General features: G+C 37.4%; 1 non-coding gene across 1 annotated transcript in view; it reads right to left on the bottom strand.

The window, feature by feature from the left end:
• Positions 1-27538, bottom strand: part of LOC105213071 (uncharacterized) — a 105368-nt gene that overhangs the window by 28038 nt on the left and 49792 nt on the right. Inside the window, exon 3 of the transcript XR_008470456.1 lies at positions 3549-3627. This is a non-coding gene — a transcript (uncharacterized LOC105213071). The remainder of the gene's footprint in view (positions 1-3548; positions 3628-27538) is intronic.

Raw genomic sequence — 27538 nt, forward strand, 5'->3', positions numbered from 1 at the left:
GAATTGTTTCGAATTGTTTCTGTCCTGTTTCGCTCGCACCCACCCACTGTACCTCACCACCATCACCGCCGGCGCACCGCAATCACTGTGTTTAACAAGATGGCTCATTATTTGCGGCAGCTTGTCCTGCCACGGCGTGTGTGCAGCAGTTGCATTGCAAGCGTTATCAGTCACCCAGATTGCTTGTCGTCTTCACTTTGCTTAGCGCGGCACAATTTCACGTCTTGGAGTGAGTGAAAAGGCTGTCTTTGAGCGCGAATGTGCGCTTAATGAGGAATTTTAATGCGCCAATTCATGCGGTTACAACTTGAGCAGAACAATTAATCTCTCTCCACTGACTCCAGGCAAATAGTAAATGAACTAAAGGGTAGTGTAAACTAGAGAATAAAAAAATTTGATGGCAACTCAAAAATGGTGAATGCATCAAATTGCCGACGCTACTTAATGACCGTGCTTAAGTACTTAAGTGCTTATGGCGACGGCAAAAGGAAACTTCCGTTTTCGCTTTCGCCTTTGAAATTGCGTTTCATTAAAGATAGGTTGTTGGGGAGTAAGCCTTTAATAAAAAATATTATTATTTTTTTGAATTATCGAAAGTATTAAGTTTCGTAATCCTTAATATACTTTACGAAATATAAATACTAAGAATTTGTAGCTTTCCACTAATTAATTTTCTGTTTTTCTAGAGCTTTCTTGTGCAATCTTTACAATTAACAATGTCCACGCTGATGGCTGATGAAGCTGCACAATTAGCGCGCTATTGACTTAAGCGCGATTCACTGTCAAAACTTATTAAGCAAACGCATGCCGCTAATGAAGCAAATAATATTACCTGTACCCTCTTGGAGGGCTGGCAGCTTTCGCGAAATATCATTGTCTTGAACACTAAGGCATACTGAGAAATTGAACGCTCGCCATTCGAGAAGACGCTAATGAAAACATCAGTTGCACTTCATTAGTCCATCGCGACGAATAAAATCAACAGAGGTAGCCTGCTTATTAGCTTAATACTGTCTTCGGTCGTGGATGGCCTTTCGTAAGTCAGCGTGGGTGGACATTGAAAGCCTTGAGCTAATTATATGACGCTAAGTGTCCGCAAAAGTTTATTTTATCGCAGCTAATTAAATTGCTATTTAGTAATTGAAGAAATGATCGTATTAATTTTAGCGTGTGCAAATAAATTAATTCATTTTGACAAGGACTTGCTCCCAATTTCGACCCAAAATAGCAGATGAGTTTTAAAAATTTTAATAAAATATGAGTCTATTGAAGGGTATATACTAATTTTTTGAAGGCAAAAATGGAAGATTTTCTAATTCTTGAAGTATAGTTGCAGTCTGAATGTGATATCGTATGAACCAAATGATATTTTTGAGGTTTTAAATGACTTCCAGGTTGCGCTAAAAGCATTAACTCTTAAGTACAAACGATTTCTATACTCTATGCCGCACTTAACTTCTTAGTTACTTGCCATCAAAAAATTCAACTTTGACCTCATTAAAATGGCAGACACATTACATTAAAAAACCTCCACAAACAAACTATTTGATCTTTAATTACAAGTCTTGAGTGCAATTTACAAAACCACGTTGAATCTTGATTAGAGTTTGCTACCCACGACACGCCTCTTACAGACATACCGTTAAAACTGTAGCAAAAAAGTTTCACAAACCCAAATAAAATTTATAAAACACTCACATTTCGGCTTTATGTTTGTCTGTTGCCCGAAAGTGTATGCATTTGAAATGCGAAAGGCAATAAAAAGTTAAACAACTGCTGGACCAGAGGCTGATGGCAGTAAATGTTTTCCAATATTTCGCTATATACTTCAGTTACTGCTGCTAATTCTACTACTTCATCTCTTTCTGTGCAACATGCAGACTTGATAGGAGAAAAGAATATTGCCAAAAGCAACTCGTTTTCGTTACACGCACTCGGCCTAAAGTTGGCCGATACTGTAGCAACATGCTTAATTGTATTAGTATGAAGCTTGCCACACCCAAAAAAACAAAGAGTTTAGCGGCCAACGTGGGCACTTGGCAATTGGCGAGCATTTTATCATTAAAAAGTTGCAAAGTCAATTAAAAAAGTTTCACGAAATTTACACATGTAAAAAAATGAGAGCCGCATACTCGGAGATCGTAGATTCGTCGATTGGAGAAAGGAAATTGGTAAGCGTTTTATATTGTAGTAGTGTTGGTGGGGATGTTTGAACTTTGACCTAAAGTTTGTAAAGGTCCCATTTATCTCGAAGGAAAAAGTGAATGTTGAGAATTGCAACAGGAAAGGTAAATAAGGTCTGAGTTTGAATTTAACCGAACATTATATACTATTGACATTTCCATTACTCACTGCAAACATTTTCAGGTACTGGTAAGACCTTGTTAAAATAGTTGTATGAGGACTAGGCCAAAGTCTTGATCGATTTCATGACTATACTAAGTATATTGGCTAGGGATGGTCTATACTAAAGAAACAGTTTTCACGAAATTTTATTAATATTACACAAATTTTGAGTCATACATTCGGCATAAAGTCCAATAAAATAACGAAAACATTATATATTAGGTCTACAACCTTGCCTCCGCCGTTTTTTTTTTTTTTTTGTAAATTTAAGGTTTCTTTCTGGCAGCATGTGTATTCCGTGCAAATGTCAAGAATTCGGCTCAAAAAGTGATATTCTCAGTTGAGAATAAGTTTGGGAACAACAACAGATCTCTACAAATATTTTGTTGGGTTAATGTTGACACAAATGTCCAAGATCGATATAAAACGTTTTAATCGATTTAATCGACCAATCGATGCTTGACCCTAGAGACATCTATTGGAAAACGGCGGAAGCAATAGTATTTGGGGGCAAGTGTAATTCCTGTACCGATTTCACTCACTACATTATATCCAGGTCTATATTTTACTTAATTTTCCTACGTTATTTAACATTTTAATCGTCCCACCGGAATATTGTAAGTCCCTATATCAGGTATATGATGGCTGGGGGATGTTTATACCCAGTTTAGTCACAGATACGATATACATTATTAGTGGAAAAAGTTTTCTTCTTAATTGCATTAAAATGTCTGCAAGGTTTACCAAAATTTTCGTTAAAAAATTAGGCAAGTACTGAGGTCCTCATGTTCAATATCTGGGTCCTGGAAAACTTATAAACCGATTTCGAAATTTTTTAAATATATGATCAGGCTTTCGAACAGTTTTTCCCTTATTTTCTGTGTTCCTGTCGTTCATACCACAAGCTGTACCAACTCTTTGTAGACAAAGAAAATGTCCTCTGAAATCTATACTAATAAGTGGTAGTAAAGTATAAGCACCTCTAATAAATATAAATTAATTTAGAACTGACAACATAAAACTTGCCGTCCATTAAACAATCTGTGATTTCTAAAAAACCTTCCATTACCGTTAAACACGCGCTCATTGTTTACGTCGGTTTGATTACAAATTAGCGGCATTAATTAAAAATCCCACAAGGAAGTAAACAAGCGAAAGCAAGAGATTTGGATAAATTGCGAAGTTTCAAAGTACTAACTTACCTTTTCTCAGCGCTCTTGCGTAGGCCAAGGCTTAGTACGCGCCGAAGATTTGGGTTGTGACAACAAGTCAACCGTTAAGCTGCAAAGAAATAAGGCGACAAAATTTATTAGCTTGCGCTGTGGTCACACTTTTAATTAAGGAACTTTTAGGACAATTGTTTGGTTAGTTAAAAAATATTTATGTAAATGTTTGTAGAAAGCATAAATTAAATGGAGAAATTAAAAAAAAAATAAAAAAATAAAAAAAAAATTAAATAAATGAAAAATAAATAATATCTTAACGCCATAAATAACGCGAGGGGTTACCATCAGGTGGCAGCCTAAATTGTTTGCCGCTATAAAATGACGATGCCTGACTGAGGTGCAGTTTAAATGGTGGAGAGAGTACCTATATATACAATTTTATTTCCATGGGATTGTTACCTTTCTTTTGAGTTGGTTTTAAGTTTTTTAATTTTTCGTATTCTTCCATCTTCTTCTTTCTATTTTTTTTTCAAGATAAGACCATTTTACTTTAAAACCGCAAAACCGCCGCTGTCGCACTCAAATTGTCATGTCACAACTATATTGGAGTGCTTTTCATTACTACAAAGATTTTTGCCAGTTTTATACTTCTTTTTCCACGCTCTTCCTCTCTTTACCCTTCTTCAATTCTTTAGTCGAAATGGAAATGGTAAAAGTTGCGTTTAAATGTTAGTCATGTTTCTGTTTTGCCATTTCTAAGCCACATAAATCACACTGTCAGTCCGCTTACAGCCTCAAAAGGAACCACAATAGCAAAAACAACAACAACACATACATACATACAAATATATGAGTCTCAAGCATTTAGTTCTTGTGTTATTGGAGGGTGAGCGCTCAAGCGCTACATAACAAAGTGTAACCGGCATTGTTGTTATTGTTCTTGTTGTTGGCGCTATAAATCCATTTCACCTGTCAGATTAGAGCGTAGCACTTGGCCACAGCAGAAAGCCAAAATATTCATAAACGGTAAAACAAACACAACAACAACAAGAACTTATAGTATAGTGCATATGGACCAGACGCCTCAGCCATTTGTGGTAGATGTATTGCTTTTGCTGTTGCTGTTGCTACTTTTCCGACTCACTAAACGCTCGCAGTGAAACAGGAGCAGGAACAGGAAGAGTGTGGGAAAGCAGGAAGTGTAGTGGGAGTGGGGGTGGTAAGCGAAAATACTTAAGGCACACAAATTTCACTTGTTTACTGGTTGCCATTATTACAACCATTTGTTATTGTATTATGTTAATGCGAAACCACTCACACACACCCGAGCTAAACTAACACGCACTCATTTCACGCTCTGAGTGTGTGTGTGTGTGTGGTCCCCGAAGCGCATGCAAATTCACTTAAACATATGCCATGGCGGGGGTGTGGGTGTCTGTGGCAGCAAGTAAACAAACAAAATGAAATATTTTACCACAACAATTAAGGCGAATAGCAATGAATCAGGAGTGAAAACGAGCAGTAGCTGTAACAACAACAACAACAACAACAATATGCTGGTAGTAATATGTATAGATTGCATAACAGCAAGCAAGCAACAACAGCAACAATTTGAATAAAAGCCGGAAACAGTAGAAGCAACAAATTTCCAGCAAATAGCCGGAAAGTTTTCGGTCATAAGCAGATTCAACACGCACACACACACATAAATCTCACAAACACTAGCAAAAGTTTGCTATTCCCATGTCCATAGAAGCATGCGAAGCAGTAATTTCGGAGCAACAACTTTGCGCACTCATTGCTCTACTCAAGAGCACTCGTTTCGACGCACACGAAGGAAATGAGCAAAATAAATAATAAAATTGCTTATTTAAATAAAATCACGCACGCGAATTCAACGCCACCTACGTCCCCAATTCGGCGTGTCATGGCCTGCGATATTCACCAGCGCCACGCACTCACCTCCAATACACATTAGTAGTCCGGTCAGCGCCGCTCGAATGTCACAACTTATGGGATTATTTATGTTTACTTACAGAAATGGAAAAATAGAAAATATTTAATGAGCAGCTGTTACGTGTATTTTTGCCCAGGCACACGCCGGTGAAGGCATCAATATTCTGAATTTGAACTTGGCTTACACCCAAATTGCTTTTGATTAATTTATTTTTTGTAATCATGTGCTTTATAAGGTTAAAATGTGTTCTAAAAAAATCGTAATTTTTTGTTCCAAAAAACACATTTTTTAAAACCCAAACTAAGTTCTGGATTTTCGAAGAATTTTTTTATTTAATGGTTGTTGTTTGTTGACCAGGAATCAGGCTTACGCAGTTATAATTCATAAACATTTGCATTGCTTTCCGTTTGCAGAAATGTCTACAAGAGTCTTTCTCGATTTTGCTACTTTTTAAACCGGTACAGAGAGGTTAATTGATTTAAGGGTAGGGGTAGTCAGAGACACGAAAAAAATTAAAATTTTCAGTAATTTTTTTTGCTAATAAATCGTGTTATTTTACAAAAGTAATAATATGGCATTATTATACCATGTTTTGACTTAAAGTCACGAAAATTAAAAAAAAAAATAAACATTTATAATTGCCAAAGTTATAGCTGTCTGTGTTGACCCAGTTTCAAAAAAAGGTCCTTGCGGTGACAATCCTTGGAGATTCATCTAAAATCAGTCGGATAAAAAAATTAGCTTTATAAATAGATAATCCTGAACGAAACTTTTTTTTTCAAAAATTAACAAAATGGCGGCCTCAGGAATTTTTTTTCTAGATTTTCGAGAAAAAATCAACAGTTAATTGGTCTTAAAAATACGAAATTTTTGCAAAAAAAATTTTTGGTTCAGACCTGAGTTTATTATGCATTCTAAAAGCTGTAGAAATTTCATTAAAATCTACCGAGCGGTTTTCGAGTTACAGTTGTCAGCAGTTCAAAAAACATAGTTTTGAGAAAAAAACACATTTAAAGTTTCACCCGAGCGTTTTGGAGCGTCCGAGCGATCTTTGTTATTTGTCGTATAACTCTAAAAGCAATTATCGGATAAACTTCAAATTTTCAGAGTATAGTTTTAAGATATTACACTTAACGAAAATCCAAAAAGAAAATTGATTTTTTGAAAATCGTGACGGGGTACCCCTTAAAGAACACCCTTCCGAGTACAGTAGTGCGACGAGATTTTGCTAATTCCCTCAGCGACCACTGTTAGAAACCCATTTTTGTTGGAAAATAGATGGAACACAGGTCCTCTATTGTGGTAGTGCTATCCCTTCTCTTATTACAATTCCTTGGCGAAATAATTCCTACTTAGAACTGTCCACAGTTTATGAGTCTGCTAGTTATGTGCTCCTTCACTCAGTTTCCAACTCATTCACCATATTTTTTCGTAATTTAGAGACAAATTCTTCAATACCTACCCCAGAAGAACCAGTTATAAAGTAGCCTTTAGTTCCTAGCTAATTTAGTTAATTTTTGCGGTATTTTGTGCTTGTCTTGTCTTAATTAAAACGTGTCTACTCTCTTTAGTACCATTTATTTCCATCATCAGATGACAATGGACCTCTGGAGATTATTATAGAATCCTATCTCCTCTTAAAACAAAGTATTCTCTGATATATTCAATTAAAATTTTAAAACTCACCTCAAATGTTTGCTGTTTCGAAGTTAACGCACGAAATTAATATGTTTTAAACACCTCAGCATAAGCGCTGCCACAACACCAACAAATTTGACAACTCCACAATATATTTTAATAACATTTGGTCTATGAGGCACAGTTCACTCACTCAAAGTTTAAAAGCAATTTAATTAAAGTGTTTGCATTTTAATAACAACAACAACAACTGCAACAAGTGTACACATATTAATTATTTGCCGACATTTGCGTTGTAATCTAAGTTATTTCAAGCAGAGACATGCCTCTGCACTCTATAACTACATACATATATATATGTATATATATAAGGAATATGTAAAAGCCTGTAACAATGGCAATGCAGCAGCTTGTAAGCAGTCGCTTGCCAACTTTTTCCTGCAGGAAATAACGAAAATTGTCAAATGTTTTGCAGAAGTTGTAGAGTAAAAAAAATTGCATAAAAAAATGTCTCATATGCACACGCGGGAAATGTTTTTTCTTTATTTTTTTTATTTTTTGCGTAAAAAAAATTAGATAGCACTAAATCTACTAGCACACACTCTCGTGAATACGAATTTGAAAGCGAACATTTACAAGCTAGTCGAAGTATGCAACTTGTTTTGAGGCAAGCACTTTGTGCGCTGCAACATACCGAACACTTACTCGCAGCACCAGCGCTGGGACTGACTGCCAGACTAGTGGTAGCTGATGGCTGGTGTGGGCATGTAAAGTACTAGTGCCGCTGCTGATATGAAAGCATTTGTTTGAAAGTGTGTGCATGTGTATGAAAAGTTGGAAAGAAACGAGCAAAACAAAAAGTAAAGAGATGAGGCGAATATGGGGAAACAACAAAAGCAAAGTGCTGCATTAATATCTCGGCATTCCTACAGGCAACTCACACATGCTTACTCACAGTAATACATATGTAAAGATATATATTCCTGTGTGTGTATGCTTAGGCGCTTTAGTTTACATCGATATTTATGCGCGCTTGTGTATTTGTTGTATGCGTGCATGTATGGACGCCGCTGCGCTTAGCAAATATTTTCCATGTTTTCTATGCCGCGGCGCGCTTCTGCTGCTGCTGTGTATATGTGAAGTAGCGCGATTTTGTTAGTATTCACTTGCTTCCGACATTCAGCTACTCAACTGCATTGCGCTGGGGAATTTGTTGGCAACACACACACACAAAAACATTGAATTTTGCAAATGGAAAGAGCAGATATATGTATTAATATGTATGCGTTAGGAAGCGCGCGCAATCGCGATATGAATAAACATATCCGTTTACGTATTCTACGCAGACACAGCCACGCACACTCGCACAGATAGATTTGCATGCCTGCATGGCGATAATTAGCATACGAATGGGAATTTCATTTGCATTTTCGTACTCATATATCCCGAAACTTTTTTTTTACGATTTTTTGAGAGATATTTTTGCTTCAAATTTGGCTTCTTCGTAGTTTTTAAGCGCCATACACACATACATACAAAATTACATACAAATAATTTCTGCATGTAAAATGCAGTTGCTCTCACTGCTCTTGTCCTCCTCTCACTCCTCTTTTTCTGCAAATTGTTGCCGCATGACAATTAAAAGTATATTTTATACACACGCACAGCAGCACTTGCTGCTTGTTGTTATTGGTGTTGTTGTGTAAATTTTCTTGGCTCTCCATGTAAATTATGGCAAGTGCGACACACAATAGTGCAGCTTTCTGCGATGGAGTTGAAAGGTTCATGTGCGGCATGTTTATTCGGCACGCAGAGATGTCGTAATTTGACTGCTAAATTATTGATAGCACGTTCCGGGGAATTAATAACAATTAATTTGGTAAATAATGTTTTATACTAAACTAAATAATATAATAAAATCTTAAGAAAATCAGCTAAAAATATATAAAAAAGTTTTGAAGAGTACTCAGCCAGTAATCCTTCTCTAAAGTAGTCAACACTAGTTAGTGTCTTAACCTCAAAGAAATACTATAAGTCGTAAATATATACCACTGCTTATCTTTAGTATCGGCCTGAGTTAATTTTCGTAAGATCATGTATCAGAAGTGTCATCGCTTAAGAGCTTCTGCTATCTAGATATTGACAGACAGTTTCATTACCGACACAAGTACTGTCGACTATTGAGATCCTGTCTCCCATTTCATTACAAAAACCGCAGCAGTAATGCAATATCTTGCCAGCAGCATAGCTTAAGACTCAGCGCAAATTAAAGCACATAAACATAACTGTAAATAGCAGAAAGTAAAGCGTAAAGCGTCGCAGAAATATTTAAAACCAAAAAATATGAAAGCGAATTCATAACTAGCAAAAGTCAGCGGAAGAAGAAAAGAACCGAGTGGAGCGTCAGACCAAAAATTGCATTTTACGCACAAAAATTGCTTTAGCAGCGCAGAAATATGCAGTGAAATAAGCAAAACCAGTGAGCATAACGTATGAACAAACTTAATACGACTCACTCTCTGGCATGCGGTAATCTGATGCTGTTGCATAGCGCTGTTGTAATTGCCATTACAATTACGGAGCGCGCGCATGCACAGTTGCAATACTCTTACGTACTTACGCATATTAAAATAAGTGCACTAGCGGCTGTTTGAGTGTGCTCCTATAGCTCCCTAGCTACGCGCACCGCAAACGTAGGAGAGGAAACGAAATGCAAAAAGCGCAACGCATTGAACCGCACAGCGCACAGCACAACGCAGCGGAATGGTTGATAAGAAAAAATTTGAGCAAAATTATGAGTATGCAAATAAGCGCATATGCGTATTAATAAAAAAATGTTTTAATGGATCTAGGTTGCGGCACAGAGGCACTGAGATGCACAAAAAGTGGCGCCCAAGTACTGTTTATAGCTGACATTTTACTTGATTAATATTTTATACCAGTTCATTTGATTACATTTGGTAATGTAATTCCATTAATGCGTTAAAGTAATGATAATAATTTTAATGTCTGTTGGTAATAAGTCAACTAGAAATTATAAAATTATGAACTTTCAAGTGGTTAAACCTTTGGCGAGTTGCGTATAGAACAAGCAACTGGTATAAAACTGACAGACTGGCATAATGTAGAGAGAATAGCGATCAGTTATCAGGTATCAGTGTACTCTCGCGTTTCGAAATTCACAAAATAAATATGTTATTGACTTCTTTATAAGCCAGCAGCGGTCAAATTTAGCGAGCAGGGAAGTGGTGAATCGAAGAAGAATAAACATAACCTTTTTGACTTTGTAACCTAAAAGTGTATGCGAAAAATGTAACTGTTATATTCAAAAAGCTTCTCCGAAAAACTAAAGACAAGTCTAGACCCACTTCAAACAATATCTTTATGATTCCCCTCACTATTACTACCACTTAAGAATCACTCTTATACAACACCCTCTTGGCGTTTTTCTTTCGAACACCCAAGTGACGTTAACTAGCTATGGCTATGCATGGCCTGCATTTCCACCAGGTAGCCGACGCTATAGCGAGCGAGCGGCGCATTAATTAAATGGCAAAAATATGCAACGCGCTCATGCAGAAGGTGCATGCAAAATACTCGAGCGGAAATATGATATTGTCCGCAGCCAGATAAACTTAATTATTATACATGTATGCGCGCAAATAAAATAAAGCAAAGAGCCAGCATTATCGATACGAAAATATTGAATCAACAACGCGGCGTAATAAATGCAATATACGCAGAATAAAATTAAGCGAAATTTAAGAAAATTCAATTTTAATATAAATATATTTTATTAAATATTCATTATTCTTGGAAAGAACAGGCTAAAAGTGTCTATGGAAATATTGAAAAATCAGAAAAACCGATTTATTTATATGTATAATGTTCATACGAGATCAGACCTGCCACAAACTGAAGTGGATTCAAGTCTGCCAAGATTGGCTGTGGTGAGTATATTTGTATTTATATCCAGCAACCATATATTAATTGAATATTATTTACGAAATAAGTGCAGCAAATGGAATACAGACTGCATGTCCATACATTTATTTTACCCGACAATGAAAAATCGAATCAAGCAGCAGCATATGGCACATAGGTGAGTTCGTCGCTGTCAGCGCGCCTACATTGCTGAGTCTTCCAGCAGCGCAGGGTTAGCATGAAATGCCAATTAAAAACATGACTGCAATATATTCGCACTTCAAAGGAATTGTAACGACAATTAAAGCGCGAAATCCAGGAAAAGATTAAAAATAAATATGTTTGAAGTTCTGCATAAAATTATGGTGGCAAAATTTAATAACACAAAGGAGGAAGCAATTGCCTTGTAGGTAGTGGATGTGTAAAATCTTCTTATTAATAAAATACATGCTTAATATTTAGTATACATACAGAATAAATTGAATTAAAATTGCCGCTGATACTTCCTTTTATGATATTTTTTGGTGTATATATCCAGGAGGTTCTGTGAAATAAATTGGGTTTTTCATGATAGAAAAAATGTGAAATGACACCTTTTCTATGCTATCGATAGTAGTAGTTCATGGAATACTCGTTGTAGGGAGATCTTTATGATCTAACGATGCTCACTGTAGGCCTAACTCTATATATACGAGTATATGTGTCTCGCTCTTTCTTGTGTGTTTCGTAGTAATATCTAAATATTCTTCTTCTTAACAAATAAGAATTTTTATAATAAATAGCATCAACCAATATCACAAACAAAATATATAGCTTGCAGAAATTTGAGTAATTTTCTTTTTTCAAAATAGTTTACGAGTTAGTTTCAGAGAAGTACCCGATGCATATCGTGATGAGAAACATACAAATACCATATTTTCAAAATAAATGCTCCCTTCTCTATATTTTCGAAGCAAATAAAGCAATATGCTGTCACAAGTGAACGCTTTTACCAAACACTTGATGTAAGTACTTGACAAGCTGACAATTACAATTCAAAAATGCTGCTTGCTGTCAAGCAACACAACCGCCAACATTGGGGCTTTGATGTTGGCGCTTGCAAACAAAATAATTAACTGAAAACAGACGGCTTTGATGTGAGAGAGCGAGGCTGAAATTCTCGGGGAAACGGGATTATATAAACTTTTTTTCACTCTTATAAATTTTACAAAAGCCAGATGAAAAGATGACTAATTGTAGCACTAATAAACATGTGGACACTAGAAGTTGTTGTAATAATTGAGAACAATTTTAAAGCATTTTTTTCTAAAATAATTGTTCCGTTTTGTATGAAAAATAAAAAATTTTTTCATTTTTTTTTTAAATTTTGCAAGCTTTTTGGGCGCTTTTTGAAAGCTTTTAGTTAAAAAAGCTGTAAGCTTGTTAAGTTTTATTTTGAAACATTAATATTTCCATCGCATGACGCTCAAAACATTATAAATTTCCACTGTCACAGCGACAACGGATTTGCAGTAATAAAAAGTTGTTAGAAGGAAGCAGCAATAAATGGTGAACAAAAAACTTAATCATAAGCTAGCGCAGGCCAAGCGCTTTCGTGAGTAATAAACTTGAGCTGAGCATTTTATGCTTTCTGCGACCATAATGACTATTCTCGTAAACTGCGAACGAAGTACACGCAAATGGCATAACTATGAACTACGAATAACGGCCACTTTTTCAACTAGTCTTCGAGTCATAACTTTGTGCTGTGCGCCGAGCGCCCCCCTGCCACTAACTAACCGAGTTAAGCATGCTAGCACTCTCACTCTGCCACTCACTCTTTCTTTTAGCGTGAGTACTGGCGCGCATTAGCGCCGCATGACGCCAGTGTCATCAGCAAGCAAGCAAGTTTTGCAATAAAGCTCGTCAAGCCACGCAATAACCCCGCAGCAGCAGCAACAGCAGCGGGTGGTTAGTAACTAACCAAATAAGCGTGTGAGGGGCGCGCGGTGTTGAGCTGAGCTAAATGCAGCGCTGAGCCATGCACATCCATACAGTGCGGGTGATGCACTTTGGCTTTGGCTGCGGCTGCCCGGGCATCACCGACACCTTTGCGTCTGTGCTTTTGATAGTTGACGCTAATGTTTGCTTTGCGCCAACTCGTTCATTTTCTGTTGATTTGACTTTTGCCAAACACACACCGCACACGCACACTCATTTACAAGGAACTCGGTGCACGACTTTCCTCATTCATTTCGGTGTATTCCTACGTGCGGTCGCAACATTGCGCGCTCTTTCATTTCTCCTTCTTCTTCGCTGTGTATGCGTGTTGTTGGCTTTTCTTTGTGGCTAAGCTGCGCTTGTCTGGGCCAACTACAACGCAAACTAACACTAATTACACCACAGTGATTTAGTTGGACTCATTTGGTGCATCCGCTACGCTGCACAGCGCGCTTCACCGCCCTCCACCCTTGGCGCCATCGCCACCCCTCGGCGCGGTCATTTGTTCGCTTGCTTTGTGTTGGGCTGCTTGTGTTAAATTGCCTTATTGAAAAAGTTCTTGAATTTATGACAGCACTATTAATAATGCATAGTTGTTGCAAATATGCATACCGACCATACATAAAAGCCAGATTGCCAGAGAGGCGAGGAAATACAGTGGGAGGCGCTGTTAAGCGCTTATGCGACAATACTTGCTGTGCGTGTGTGGAATGCAAGCGCTTGAAAGAATGGGTTTGTCAACAGAGTGTAGGGGGTGCCACAGCTTGCCACAGGGACATGAATTTAATGTGAGTCACACACCTCCCTTTCGCATACCCACTCACCCCCTTCAGTGCATAAAATGCCATATTTCAGTGTGGCGCTCCATATTCGCTGGCAGCGCACAAAAAGATACGGATATTGCCGCAATAAAAGCACGAACAAAAGCAAAAGCAAATCTACGCAAGTATAAATGCTTAAATTCAAACCGTTGGGGAAATCAGTTATAATTTGCATAGTTTTATTAGCTTTCCACCAACAGTTAAACAGCGTCAGCATTGCCACACACAGAACTCAAAAAACACACTCCAACACAGTTATTGCTAATTACATATGCCATTTTCGCTTCGAAAAGATAATGGCTTTATCTCGAGCATAATAAAGCGTGCGTATACTTGACTGCATTGACAAATATTAAATGGGAGAATGATTAATAAACTTGCTGGGGAATAATTAAACATTTTTGGAATCACTCGAAGTTTTTGCCACATTCAAGCGGTTATTCATAATACTTATATTAGAGTTTGAGTCTGGTTTTGATTAATAGTTCCAAATTATTCTACTTTAAGGCGATATTTCAGTGCAACAGCTTCTCTTATCTTTAATGCTATAACTAAATAATTGTAGTATTCTCCACAAAAAGCATTTCAAGAAGCGTCTTTGTTTTATAATAGTCCTTTTCCTCACAGAAGTTAATTGATCAATTAACCGGCCTTTGCTTGATTAAAGCGTTGATTTAGATCGATTTACCATAGGCAAGAAAAAATATATTTTACTGTATTAATTTTTAATCGAATACAAATCGAGTTGAAACTGAACAACTCGACGGGTAGTTGTCTACGCTGGAAATTGGTTTGTAGTTATTGATAAAATATTAACTTCTTAAGAACAGCCAAATAATTTGTATAACAGCTGATCCTTAATCGAGTAGCCAGCTGTGCGAAAGGTAAAAACAGTTTTCTCAATTATAATCTTAATATATTAAATTAATTTAGCTGTACAAAAAGGTAATACGTGAGGGCTATTAGGTGGCAATTTGTTAGTGAGGGTGAAGATCACGAGGATATACTTGAATAGTTGAAGTCCGATCTCGAGATGTTTCAATGACATTTGTCACGATAGGTGAAACATTCATATAATATAATATCATGACAAAGCGCCTTGAGCCAAACGCAAATCTGTTGAGGAGACAAAATATAATTCCATGATGATTTTATGACATATCGGCAAATGTTTGAATCTTTCCGCAAGCATGCTCGTTGGACAAGGTGCGCATAGCTAGAACAAGTTAACTTTTCAAGGTATCTTTTGCGATCTACTCTGGGCTAGACGAATCCTACTACCACTTAGGTTTTTATGTTATAAAACGGACTGAGGTCTTAAAAAATCTGTTGAGACCTAGTTTAACAATGTGACTAAAGTTGAGAGCGATAAATGAGATTCCCTTTAGCAAATAGGAATACTTATTTAAGTCAAGGGCTAATTATTTTTTTTTTTTTGCTGAATTATGATATATTGAGTATTGATCTGAGGTCCCATCTAAGCCTAGACGTTAGTAGATCTTTTTGGAACTTCTAATGTCTGTCTGTCAAGCTTTATGTTTCCTGGTTTCAACATTTGAGATATGTAAAAAATTGGCCCGAAGCGTTCAAAAGGAACTACTATCCATACTACAAACGTTTTAAAACACCTAAAACAAGTTATAAAACTCAGAAGCGTGTAAATCTGTCGACGAGTTGGATCTAGTAAATATATAAGAGTATACTCAGAGATGGCAGATATTTCTTAATATCGGATATCTTTGTGAAATACTCAATATATGTATATTTGGAATCCTGTCATCATAAGAAACTATTGTGGCAAATAACTTTGATTAATACCTTATCGGAACTCTAAAAGCTATATTATAAGCAAATATTAAATGGATATGGAATATTTGAGTGAAATAAAATTTTTGATAAAATAATTTTAATCAAATATTAAACTTATTAAGAGCAATTTAAAGCTTGCCGCTAACCATTTCGTTACATAATTGCATTTATACCTAATAACACTAACAATTGCTGAATTCCCATTGGAATAGCTTTGGGCGATTGCCATTAGAATCATTACACATTACGGTAATGACATGTTTTTGTATTATTCACGAACTGCTTTTGTCTTGCGTAATAAATTGTTGCCACGTTTCTGGCATTACATCGATACAAAAGAAATTGCTGCAAACGGGGGAATGTAACGAATGCAAAAACAAATACACACACACACTCACATATAAACATATCAGCAATTCGCAATCAGCAACTTTATCATCTGCGCATTGTTTCCTAATATATGTCGTATATACATATATACATCAGCATGTGTGTGTGTCTGTGTGTGTTTGCAACATTTGATAAATTATTAGTTGCCTTTTGTAATTTTCATCAAGTACCTGATTTCTTTGCTCATAAATCTTCGCGTTTCAACCGCTTGTCGGGGCCATGTCGACGCGCGTCTGTCTGCCAACAAAACCGCATAAGATCATCAATTCGCAGTCATGTTGCATGAAGGCAGCAACAACTCAACAACGAGAGAGAGTAGCAGGCCTGCGGGCTACACAGTGAGTCTTCTCCGCATATGTGTTTTCGATTTTTTTTGCCCTTTCGGTTGTTGTTTGCGCCAAGAAATGAAGCAAGCAATAATGCATGCAGCACTCTGCAATTGTCACAAATGTCACGGTGGAGTATAAGAAAGACAAATATTTTGGTGCAGAGGCACTAATAAATATGTATGCATGTGCTTCGTTGGCTTATCGCTCATCTGCGTAATCATTGCGCGACAGTCAGCCTGCCACTTCTTGTGCGAATGAGTGGCATGCCACAGAGGGTGTTGCTACCGCGCGAGGGGTGCCACAGTGCGTACACAATAATAATAATAATAGCAGCAGGCACCGTAAACACCAGTCAGCCTTTCGTTTCAATTGCGCGTTGATTGAGGCAGAAAAATGTTGCTGCTGGTTTTCGCATTTATATTGTCAATATTGGTGTGAGCTCCGCTGGGTCCTTATGAGGAAAGAACAATACTCAACACAATGACAAATTAGTATGGAAAAGAAATTATATATTCCTTCCAGCGAGAAGATAGTATTGTTGTATCAAAAATTATATATAACTGCAAACAATTTCGGTGGATCAGAAGTTTCATTCGAAGCGCATTGAACAAACAACTGGTATAAATTACGTAGATTTGCATAAAGAAATGTAAATAGAATATAAAGTTGAATACAAAACTGGTATAAATCATGTGGACTGACATAATCCATTGTAGAAGACTAACAAGCATTTATACCAGTTCGAGTTCGAAATAGAAGCATTTAAATATGACAATTAACCGCTTAGTTCTTCAGTTTTAAGTTAACTTCTAGCGTTCTTTTAAGCTCTCTTTGTTTCGCCAAGCTTTAGAGAGTAGCGAATCGAACACACTATACCAGTTGCTCAAATAGACTATTAGCATATGCCATTTAACTTTATTTCAGGCTCTTATACAATTGTATTGAGCTTCGCTATTTCACTGGAGAAAGGCTTATTTCTTGAAAAATAATATCGTGGGAACATCAATGTTTCGACCAGATTTAGTTACCTACATTTTCTATAAAAAATTATATTTTATTAAAAGTCTTATACCAAAGCTTCTTAGCAAAGTCTTAAAGCGATTATACCACTATAAAGATGGATTCGCATATTATTTTTGGTCGAATTTAACTCGTTAACTTTATTATTTATTTTATATGTATGGTTCATGACAAGAGAGCATCGCTCAGGGATAGCAAGTTGAGAAATGGCGAATCGAAAAGACCGCTTTATGAATAATATATTGTAGAGTAGCATTCTGAAAGTAGTTGTAGCTGACTTTAGAGGCATCCGGAAGAGTTTTGTTGCATATCTTCCCGAATTTTACATAAAATATACATTTAGACATATATAAAAAGAAAATGCTCTTTTCTTGGACGGACTAGAACTTCTCTCATCGCAATGTATTTACTTTCTAAGCTGTGAAAAACTATCACTACTCGTACAATATCTAGTTCTTTGTTTTCGACCACTTAAAGATAAAGGCAATTTTTGTTGCACAAATACTAGCACACTCACAAATAAACAATAGTAAACACACATCAGTCCCCTCAAGTTTTTCGCATTTTTTCAACTGTCTGCTGAGTGCTTGTCTGTCATTTTTCATTTGACACATAAATGTCACAGCACGTCATACATATGTTTCTATGTATGTATATGTAGATAGATGAATGTGTTCGTATGCAGAAACATGTAGGGCAAACAGTTTTATGCGGCACCCCAGCACATGAGTGCATTTATCTTTTTTGTTTTAGGAGATTTTCGTTTGTTTTCTTTGTGCACAGCCAAAGATGTTGAATTGTTCTTCACACTTCACACGCGCCAGCGCCCGCCCCACTTTGTGACAGCCAAGCAACCACGCAACCACAGCTGCAGTGCCAGTGCATGGACGGGGAGGGACGGCTGTGGCAAGTAATAAAAAAGTCATAAAAATTGTCTCATTAATCATCGCAGTCGCAGCAGTTTGTGGCTGGGCTGGCGACAAGCATCACACACACATACAGACAAACACTCACAGCGAAGCACATAAATAAAAGGCTTAGGGAGCTAGCACAGCAGCGGCAGGGCGCAATTGCAGTGCCATAGTTACACACACTCTCTCAACGCCCCTCGCACGTAGTAGTACTCGTATGTGGGCGCTTCATGCAACTCTTCAGCGACGGAGGATTGTGTTTTGCTCGAGCGTCTGCCAGCGATTTTAATGCGCCGCGGTTTCATTAGCTCATTTTTATGAAAACAACAAACACAAAAAGAACAGCAGCGAAAATCTAATAATATTTTATGCTCTTGAAAACATATTCGTGAAGGCGTGTTTGCATGTTTCTAAGTGTTTATGTGCACTTGCTCGCTGGCATTAGCATAAAAGCGCTTTGCGACGCATAAAAATTTAAATCCGAAATTATCAACCACCAAATGGCGGTGGTGAAGAAATAAGAAAACATAATTTCCTGCAATGCACACACACGCACGCACACACTCCGAGAGAGAGATTAGGTAATAAACGACGCCAAGTGTTTGGGGCATAAATCTGAAAATAGGCGCGACACATCATAAATTACAAAATGAAAAGATTAACGTAAGACAATATTTGTTGCTGCTGCGCGCGACATGTAGACATGAGTGTCAGTGTTTATGTGCGTTTAAATATCTGCATTATAATTTACATATTATAAAGGGTGTTTTTTAGGATTGGAGTTTCCAAGTATTGTAGCTGTCAAAACAGTTGTCAAAATATTCAAAAATGCTTGATATTTGAATTTGTTTTGAAAAATATATCATAGAACGCTTTCTGCTGGAACAGGTCCATATTTACTCTTATGGATAAGAGAATCGTACTCGGTGCGTATTGTAGAAGACAGGAACGAATCTGTTCCAAGTCGTTATCAACACGCTCTTTCCTGTCAAACGCTTATTGGTACAACTTTAGAGAGAGAGAGAGAGCGAGAGAGCGAGAGAGAGAGAGGAAAAAAGAGAGAGGGAGAGAGATTGAGAGGAGAAAATGAGATATGAGTGAAGTATTAGGAGATAGGAAATTTTGAACCACCACCCATCCTCGTCTGAAAGATTGAAACCAAGATTTGGAAATTTATTGTTGAGATGAGACCTGTTGTGAAGAGAGATTGACAGAGAAAAAGAGAGAGAGTTAAATCTGTCAAGAAGTGGGCTTCTAAATTGGTCATAATTAATCGATTCTCTGCAACACTCTCTACTGAGGAATATTTGATGACCACTTCATATATGTTCTGACTTGTTCGAGATGGGATGATGACAGCAAATCAATCAAATAATTCTCACAAAAATTATAGTATGTGAAAATATTTCTTCAAATCAGAGTTGTTGTGATAAAAGTGTGACTTAGCTCTCATTTAGTTTTACTCTCGCTCTCCAAGGAGCATATCTGAAGTCCAGTAACTCAAAAACCGTTGTGTAGCGCCTAATAATAAGCAATAGAATAGAAAAAATAAAAAAAAAAAAATTTTATATTTATCATTCTCATATTAAACCTAAGTCAAAAAAATGCGAAAATACGAAAATGTAAATTTAGTTGGAAAAAAAAAATTGACTCTTCTAGACACGAAAACAATGTTGTCGATTTTGGGGGAAGACACACTCATGTGTTAAAAACATTTCACTTGCACACACTCATTGTTGCTGTTGTTGTTGTTGTTGTTGTTGTAGCATGACAACATGACAGTTCCACACGATTTACGCTCCACAACTAATTAATTTAATTTGTATGCGCGAATATTTTGAGCACGTTTTTTTGTGAATTCGCCGCCACTTGGCTGCTGCGGCTCCCCATTCGCTGCGGCGTTTAATATTCTTGCGAAATTTCTGTCTGTTAGATTATGCGTATCAAAGCGGCGGAGATTAAATAATTTTACGCGTTGCTTGTGGTTTCTTATGCTTGGCAGTGGTGGCAATATAGCGCTCATTATAGCGCGTAGACGAGCGCACGTAACTCTACATACAAACACTTAGAAAATAAAAATTAAAAGAATTTGTGTATGTGTGTACCCCAGCGTTTGGCCGCGTTTTGGGTGGCGTGGCAGGCGTGTAAAATCGGCAACGTTTCGTTGCCATCACAAGTCGAGCGCATTGGCATGGAAATCGCTGGGGCGTGGGGTTGAACTCACACCAGAATGTACCAATTTTCTGCAGAATTTCTGTTGCGCAGATTAATTACGGTATTTTTTTTTTGTTATTATTACTACGGCGGTTGCAGAAAAATAATGTGGTCTTTATTTTTGGCTCTAATTACTATTAAGCTGGTATAAGTTAGTACATTCTTAAGCTAAAAAATAATAAAAAAGGTGTGGGGGATATTTAAATCAAGTTTCGTGAACTAAAATAACTTTTGTAATTATGTTACAGCACAATAAATCTCTAACGAAACATTACGAAACGGGAAGATGAGCTTTACTACTCATAAACTTGATTGGCTTGCAAGTAGGATTACTTTTCAGGGTTGAGAGAGCAGTCTCAGTATAGATATACATGGACGAATAGATCAGGGGAATGTGCAGCTGAATAAAAGCTGACGGATATAACAGATTGTTGGTCTTAAAATTGTCCCCTAACCTATAGTCAAATCCATTTTATTGGTTTATAATTTGAGAATAATTATATGTTTAAAGAAGTCACTTGATTATTCCGCAAGCAAATGAACAGCTGTACATATCTAGAATTCGTCCTTTCAGAAAATAATAGTTTAAGTTCCATGAATCAAATAAGAATAATATTTACTGCGACAATTGGTAAAAACCAACGCAATCAGCCAGCAAATAACTGCACACGCCCTCCAAACAAACAAATAGCGAATGGACCTTCAATAAAAAGCGAAAGGCATAAAATCAGCATAACCAAATCAAGCCACAATTTGTGTCAACCGATGTTCGGGCGACGGTGAGCCGAATAGAAATGTCGTATTGCAGTAAAGCACATTGCCAGACCGTTTACCTAAAACGCTGCCCCACGGTCGTGCTAACCCTACAAGCCTGCCTAATCGCGTTGATAGACATTTTCGTCGAAAATGCAAGAAATTTCATTTTCAAAATTCGCCAAAATTTATGTTGAATTTCATTGCTGTCTGCGTGTTGTTAGTTTAGCCATGAGCACATATTAACCATGTAGAAAAATTTAGAAGAAATTTACCAGTTTTAAATTGAAAATAATAGAATATAATAAAATAAGCGAGTTATACCAAATTTTTGGGAGTTTGATTGAAGAGCATAGCAATAGGCTGACAACAAAAACACGGAGGACTATAAAAAATCATCAACGTTCACTTTAAAATTGTTTCTAAACAATAAATTTATACATACAAAGTCGATATAGCTAAAACTGGTCTAAATCTGGTATAATTCTGACTGAAATGCGAGAATCTGTGGATTGTCTGCTATTAATATAAAAAAAAAACAGTTCTTTTTATGAAAAAAGGCAGTTAGCACATACTTTCATAAAAAATTAGTGCCTAGTTGGGCTTACAGATTATACCAGTTGAAGACTAGTTTGTTACTAGTGACATAGTAGTTCCTAATTAATAGATTTTACCACAGGGTACATATGTATGCCTTCACAAATGCAAATGTTCGCATATGTCCTCTGCGACTGTTTGTCTGTAATTTGAATTTCGCCACGCCGAATGTCTGGCTGGCTTGTACAATTTGTAAATAATGCAGATAAATTTCGGTCGTCGCAATTTCGTTGTGATTTTATCAAAGCGTGGACGGAAATTTTGTTTGTGCGCCACAACCAACAGTACACATACATATATACATCTATATATATATATATATAAACAGGCTATATGTGCACCAATTTGCAAATGTACGCTTACGCATGCTAACAAATACGCGCGCACGCTCTTAAATCACTTGCACGTCGACATCTATAATTGAGGTTATGGTTTGTACTTATGGATTTATCGCTGTTTGTTTGTGCGCTGGTGGGAACAGTTATATATAGACTCACATGTGTGTGTGTGTGTATTAGCATACCGTCGACCGCAACCACAACAATGTGGTTTGACATATTTGTTTGCCACACACGCACATAAGTTTGCTGCTCACTATGCCTCATTGCCGCAGTATGTGGCGCGCTTATAAGCTCTTTCACATAGTTGCCATAGTTTTCGATTTAATTTCATTTTTTTCAAATTTATCATTTTTTTGTGCCTCAACTTAGCATTTAGTTTTTGGTCGCTTAAATGTGTGTGTGTTCTTTCACTATTCCAATCGCGCGATTAATATTTTATAGTATGAAATAAACGAAGGCAATAAATTGGTTATTCTGTGAACAGACTGACTTTTCATACTGTGGATAGAGTTTTGGTACACCTTCGAGAGATATACCCACCTGTTTTTGGACATTTTGATAGTAATGATGTTCCTAAATCCGATCCATTAGCCAGAGAGCAATTGATCTTAAGTCTCTTTCAACCGAAACCAATTGCAGTTACTCGAAAGACACCATTCTCTTGGATATAATATCAACCTATAAATTTTCTGTATTTAGTATTCAATCAGTTCCTCGATAAATATTATAGTGAGATGACTAATCAGCTCTTCTAAAAGTTACAGTTATTTAGTGTACTTACTCTCCGGTCAATATATTCCGATATTAGGAATTTCCTCCACAAAAAAGCTCCTTAGCCATTCGAGGGTACTTTAAAGCTCCTAGTAAGCTCTACCTCTACTCGAGAATCCACTTATATGTCTCGCCACAAGTAGGAGGTTCGGAAGAAGCTACTCCCATGTAGACATATTATACATTAATTTTTCAAGCATCGAAAAGACTAAATTCATTTGAATTAGAAAAGATGCAATTAAATTTTAACAGCTTAAGTACTTTCATCAGCACTCCACATTTATCTTCTCCCGTTAATCTAGCTAAAAGATAAAAAACTAGCTGCTTACAAAATACAATTTTATATGAAGAATCAGTTACAAAAGCTTAGAACACAAGCAGTTGGAAATATGCACAGATTGCACATAAAAAGCCATAACGGAATGGAAACAAACACCGAAAAAGAGCTCAAGAACACCGAAGCACCACAGCGCAGCACTATTAAAGGTACTATTTTATGCATTTTTTAGTGGGCTATGAACTCATTTCCTACGCGCTGCCTGCTAAAAAGCCGCCGCACAGCACTACAGCAAGACGAAGAGGAGGAGAAAGAGCGCTGTAAGCACATGCAATGAAAGCAAAAATACATAACTACATCAAATTGGTGAATGCTTGCAACAACACAGCTGTATACAACTCAGGCACTCACAAATAAAAGGTTTACTAGCGAAAAAAACCAAAAAAAAAAATCTCGAAAAAGAAATAAAATCAAAAATAACGCCGTAGCAAATAAAAGCTGCTGGGCATGTTGTAAATTTCGAACGAGAAGAATGAGCGCAAGAATAAAATATAAAAGCTCATTTTTTGCAGTTTCCACTTTACAGCAATAAAATGGAGTAAATACAGTGGCGTTGCGGTCTCAGCGCTGCTTGTGGCAGCTTGTGGGCAAATACTTTGTACCTCAGTCAGGGCATGGCAGGCGCTGCGAGCGAGATAAGCGCGCCAACGACGACGACAACGACAGCGACGAGTGGCGACGCATTGGCGAGTGGATGAGAAGTTGAGCGGCTGAACGGCTGAGTGACTAAACTACTGAACGGCTGAATGGCTGTTGATGTCCTTGCGCTAAAAACGGGCGAAAAAAAGTAAGCGTGAATTATCAATGGCCCGGCAGTGCGGTGTAGCGGCGGCTTAAATGCAATGCAACTAAGTGGGTTGCAGTGGGGGGTGAAAGTAAACTGTTGCTAGATGGGAGGGGAGTGGAGCGACAGAGTGTGCGGTTAGCTAAGCACTGAATCGGTGTAGTTATGCATGAATGCAGAGATGCTGAGTTTGATTGCGCTTGAATGCAGCTGCCTCCACTACGCAGCGCGTGGAAGAGAGCGGGAGCTGGGTGAACTGCATAAATGGGCAAGCAAGGGTTAAATCGCTATTTTATGTTTATGTGGCACTCGTTTCTTTTGATACTCGAATTCTATGCGGATTTGGCATTTGATGCGGTGAGCCAAATGCATAAAATCATATTCAGTAACGGCAGCGCACGGCGTTGCACTGTGGCAGCTTGTAAATATGAGTATTAAAAGAATGTAAGCATTACTTATGGTTTGTGGCAAAAAAAAAAAAATGCAAAGCTGAAGAATGTAATGAAAACGCGCTTGCATAGCTGTAAAATGTAATGCGCAGCAAAAGTTTGCACGAATTTATTGCGGCGATCAATGCTGCGCTTTTAATTACGAGATTAGCTAGAAGATGAGCTTTTCAAAAGATTCAAGGTAATAAAATATTAAAAGATAATAACGAGTATTATAGAAAAGGCGAGCGAGGAAGAGCAAAAAATATATGAAACTATGCACAAGGTTGCAGTTATGAACTCTATGCGATTTTGTGCTTCCAGCCCTGTAAATTGTATATATTTTTCTAGAGGAACCGCAAAGCTTTCAACATATATCTTATTTACATATACTTTTATATATCTTTTAGCCATTCTATTTTTCATGTTTTTACGCATTTTTCCAGCGCCTTCACTCATTGCCTTCTTTTTCTTCTCTCGTGCTTCTTCTTCTTCTCATTTTTCTCGTGTAATTTCGCAGACATGTAACCGAAAACACATATTACCCAACTATTAGACACACTTGAATGAGTGAGTGCTGTTAAAATGTCTGATTGGCAATAAAGCGCCGTCATTATGTCTGCCAGCGGCAATAAATTGTTGCTACTGATGGCGCATATCAAAGGCAAATCTGGGCGCCAATAACATTAAAGCATATACATATGCGCATCGGAGATGCTAAAAGTGGAAATATGTATGTATGCAGAGGTATGTGAATTGCTTTATATGTATTTGTAAATATATCTTCATATGCGCCTTAAGGTATGTAATGTTTTTATATAGGGTTGCCATGTAAGTGTTGTCGAAAAATGTATACAAAATCTATTTAACAAAATAATATAAAGATCGGCTCACCAAACAATTTATTTTCAATATTTATTAGATTAGATTTATTAGAGGATCGCACTGCGACCTACGGTCTATTGTGCCCTCTCCTATTTATCACAGAATACCGTCCAGTCCTGTAGCTCTAAGAAAGCTTAGCAACGCTGCAGGGCTGGTGGTCGCGATACTTTCCCTCTGGGGATAGAGACCCCATTTCCATCCTCCTTAAACCCGCAATCGCGTGACATTCCAGGAGTAGGTGCTCAGGTGTTTCCGCTTCCAAATCACAGAAACTGCACAGGTACGTAGAGCAGATTCCGAGTTTGTTTAGAGGACACCTTAGTCTGCAGTGGCCAGTGTAGAGTGCCACTAGTTGTCTCATTTTGTTTCTTGGGAGCGCAATTAGTTGCTTGAATCTTTTACGGTTGTACCCTCCTAGGAACAGTTTCGAGTGGAGAAGTCCCTGCAGCCGAATCCAGTAGCGATTCCTACTTTCTAATTCGCCTTCGTGTAGTTTATTTCTCAGAGCTTGCGGACCAACGGCAATGAAGGGCTCTGGCCCCACCGGTCTGGTGGCCGCGGCTTTCTTAGCTAGCTGGTCTGCGAGTTCGTTGCCTTGTATGCCTCTGTGTCCCGGTACCCAGAACAGTGTTAGTTTGTTGTTGCTGCACACTCTATTGAGTTTTCCAATGCAGTTCAGGACCAGCCCCGAGCTTATTTCGAAGGATGATAGTGCCTGGAGAGCCGCCTGGCTATCACTGATGATGACAATTCGTTCGCCATGATAGTTCCTGTCTGATATTATTTCAGCGCATTTGGTCATAGCATAGACCTCAGCCTGAAAGATACTGGGAAAATGTCCCATGGGCATTGACAGATTTATACGTGGTCCCGCGCGCCCGGCACCTATACCATCTGTGGTCTTAGACCCATCAGTGTACCATTGCTAGGTGCTTTTGCTAATGACTTCCTTAAGGGAGGAGTCCTCCCAATCTCTAATGTTATTCAATACTAACTTGAATTTCCTTTCAAAGTGCACCTTTTTGGTAATGTCGTCCCTTGGAAGGAGATCCATTGGAAGCTTCCTCCCTATTGTTTCCAATTGTCGGGCGTTTACCATCCTGCTGTTTCCTGGTCCTGGTATCGTCAGGGACAGTAAATTTTAAATAGTTCAATATTTATACATTATTGCGCAATTTTATTGTACAATCAGTCCGTCCAAGTTATCATGAGAACTCTGGCTTGATATGAAGTTTGCAAAGATGAAATAAATATTTATTTAAATTTTTTTAACTTTGAAGTTGACTTACGAAAGTTTTCGAAAAGTTCTAAGAAAGAGAACTCTATAGAGATTTTTGAAAAAGTTGCTTTAAAATGATGCCACCCACCACCCATGAAGTGAAATTAAAATAGGCTGATACAAATTGACTCTCGCCTTTCATATTAGAGGAAAATTAAAAAAAATAAAAATTAAAATATGAGCCATACTTTACTTCTAAATTACTTTTAAATGGCAACCCTGCGTCAAAATTGGTCTATATCTGCATATAGCCTACATATAATGATAGACAAGTCTGTGTTCGACTCACATGAGATATGTTGTTCAATATTCGAGATCTCGATGAATTTAGAAATGTCAATTAGTCCACTGGATATCAAAAAAAAAAAATCAATTTCAATATATTTTCAAAAAAAATTTTCGAAAACTGATAAGTCCACTTTTTCTCTAAACCCAACATAACCAAATATTTCTACTCAATCACACCTTCGTGAACTCCAAAATCCATACACAAACACTCACATCGAACGCATAAAAATATGTGTTAATTAAAGCATTAACACGCAAGCGATATAAATTTCTCATAAACGCGCGAAAAAAAAATATTAATAAATAATCATACAACAACAACAACCACACGCAGTACAAAAATCACGCACAACAACAGCCGAGCAACGAATGAATCCGTAAACAAAAACATCAATTATGTATGCGACTACTGTTGGCTGTCCGCTGCCACTGCAGCATGTTGCAAGCAAGCAACACCAGGCGACACGTGTGTTGTTTTTGTTGCTGCACGCGCCACTTGGTCATATGAATACACGAAATTAGGCATTTAAACGGCGCTGCCACATGCACAGCGCGGAAGTAAATACAAAT

Source organism: Zeugodacus cucurbitae, chromosome 3 (genome assembly GCF_028554725.1).
Source record: "Zeugodacus cucurbitae isolate PBARC_wt_2022May chromosome 3, idZeuCucr1.2, whole genome shotgun sequence".
Classification (NCBI taxonomy): Eukaryota; Metazoa; Arthropoda; class Insecta; order Diptera; family Tephritidae; genus Zeugodacus; species Zeugodacus cucurbitae.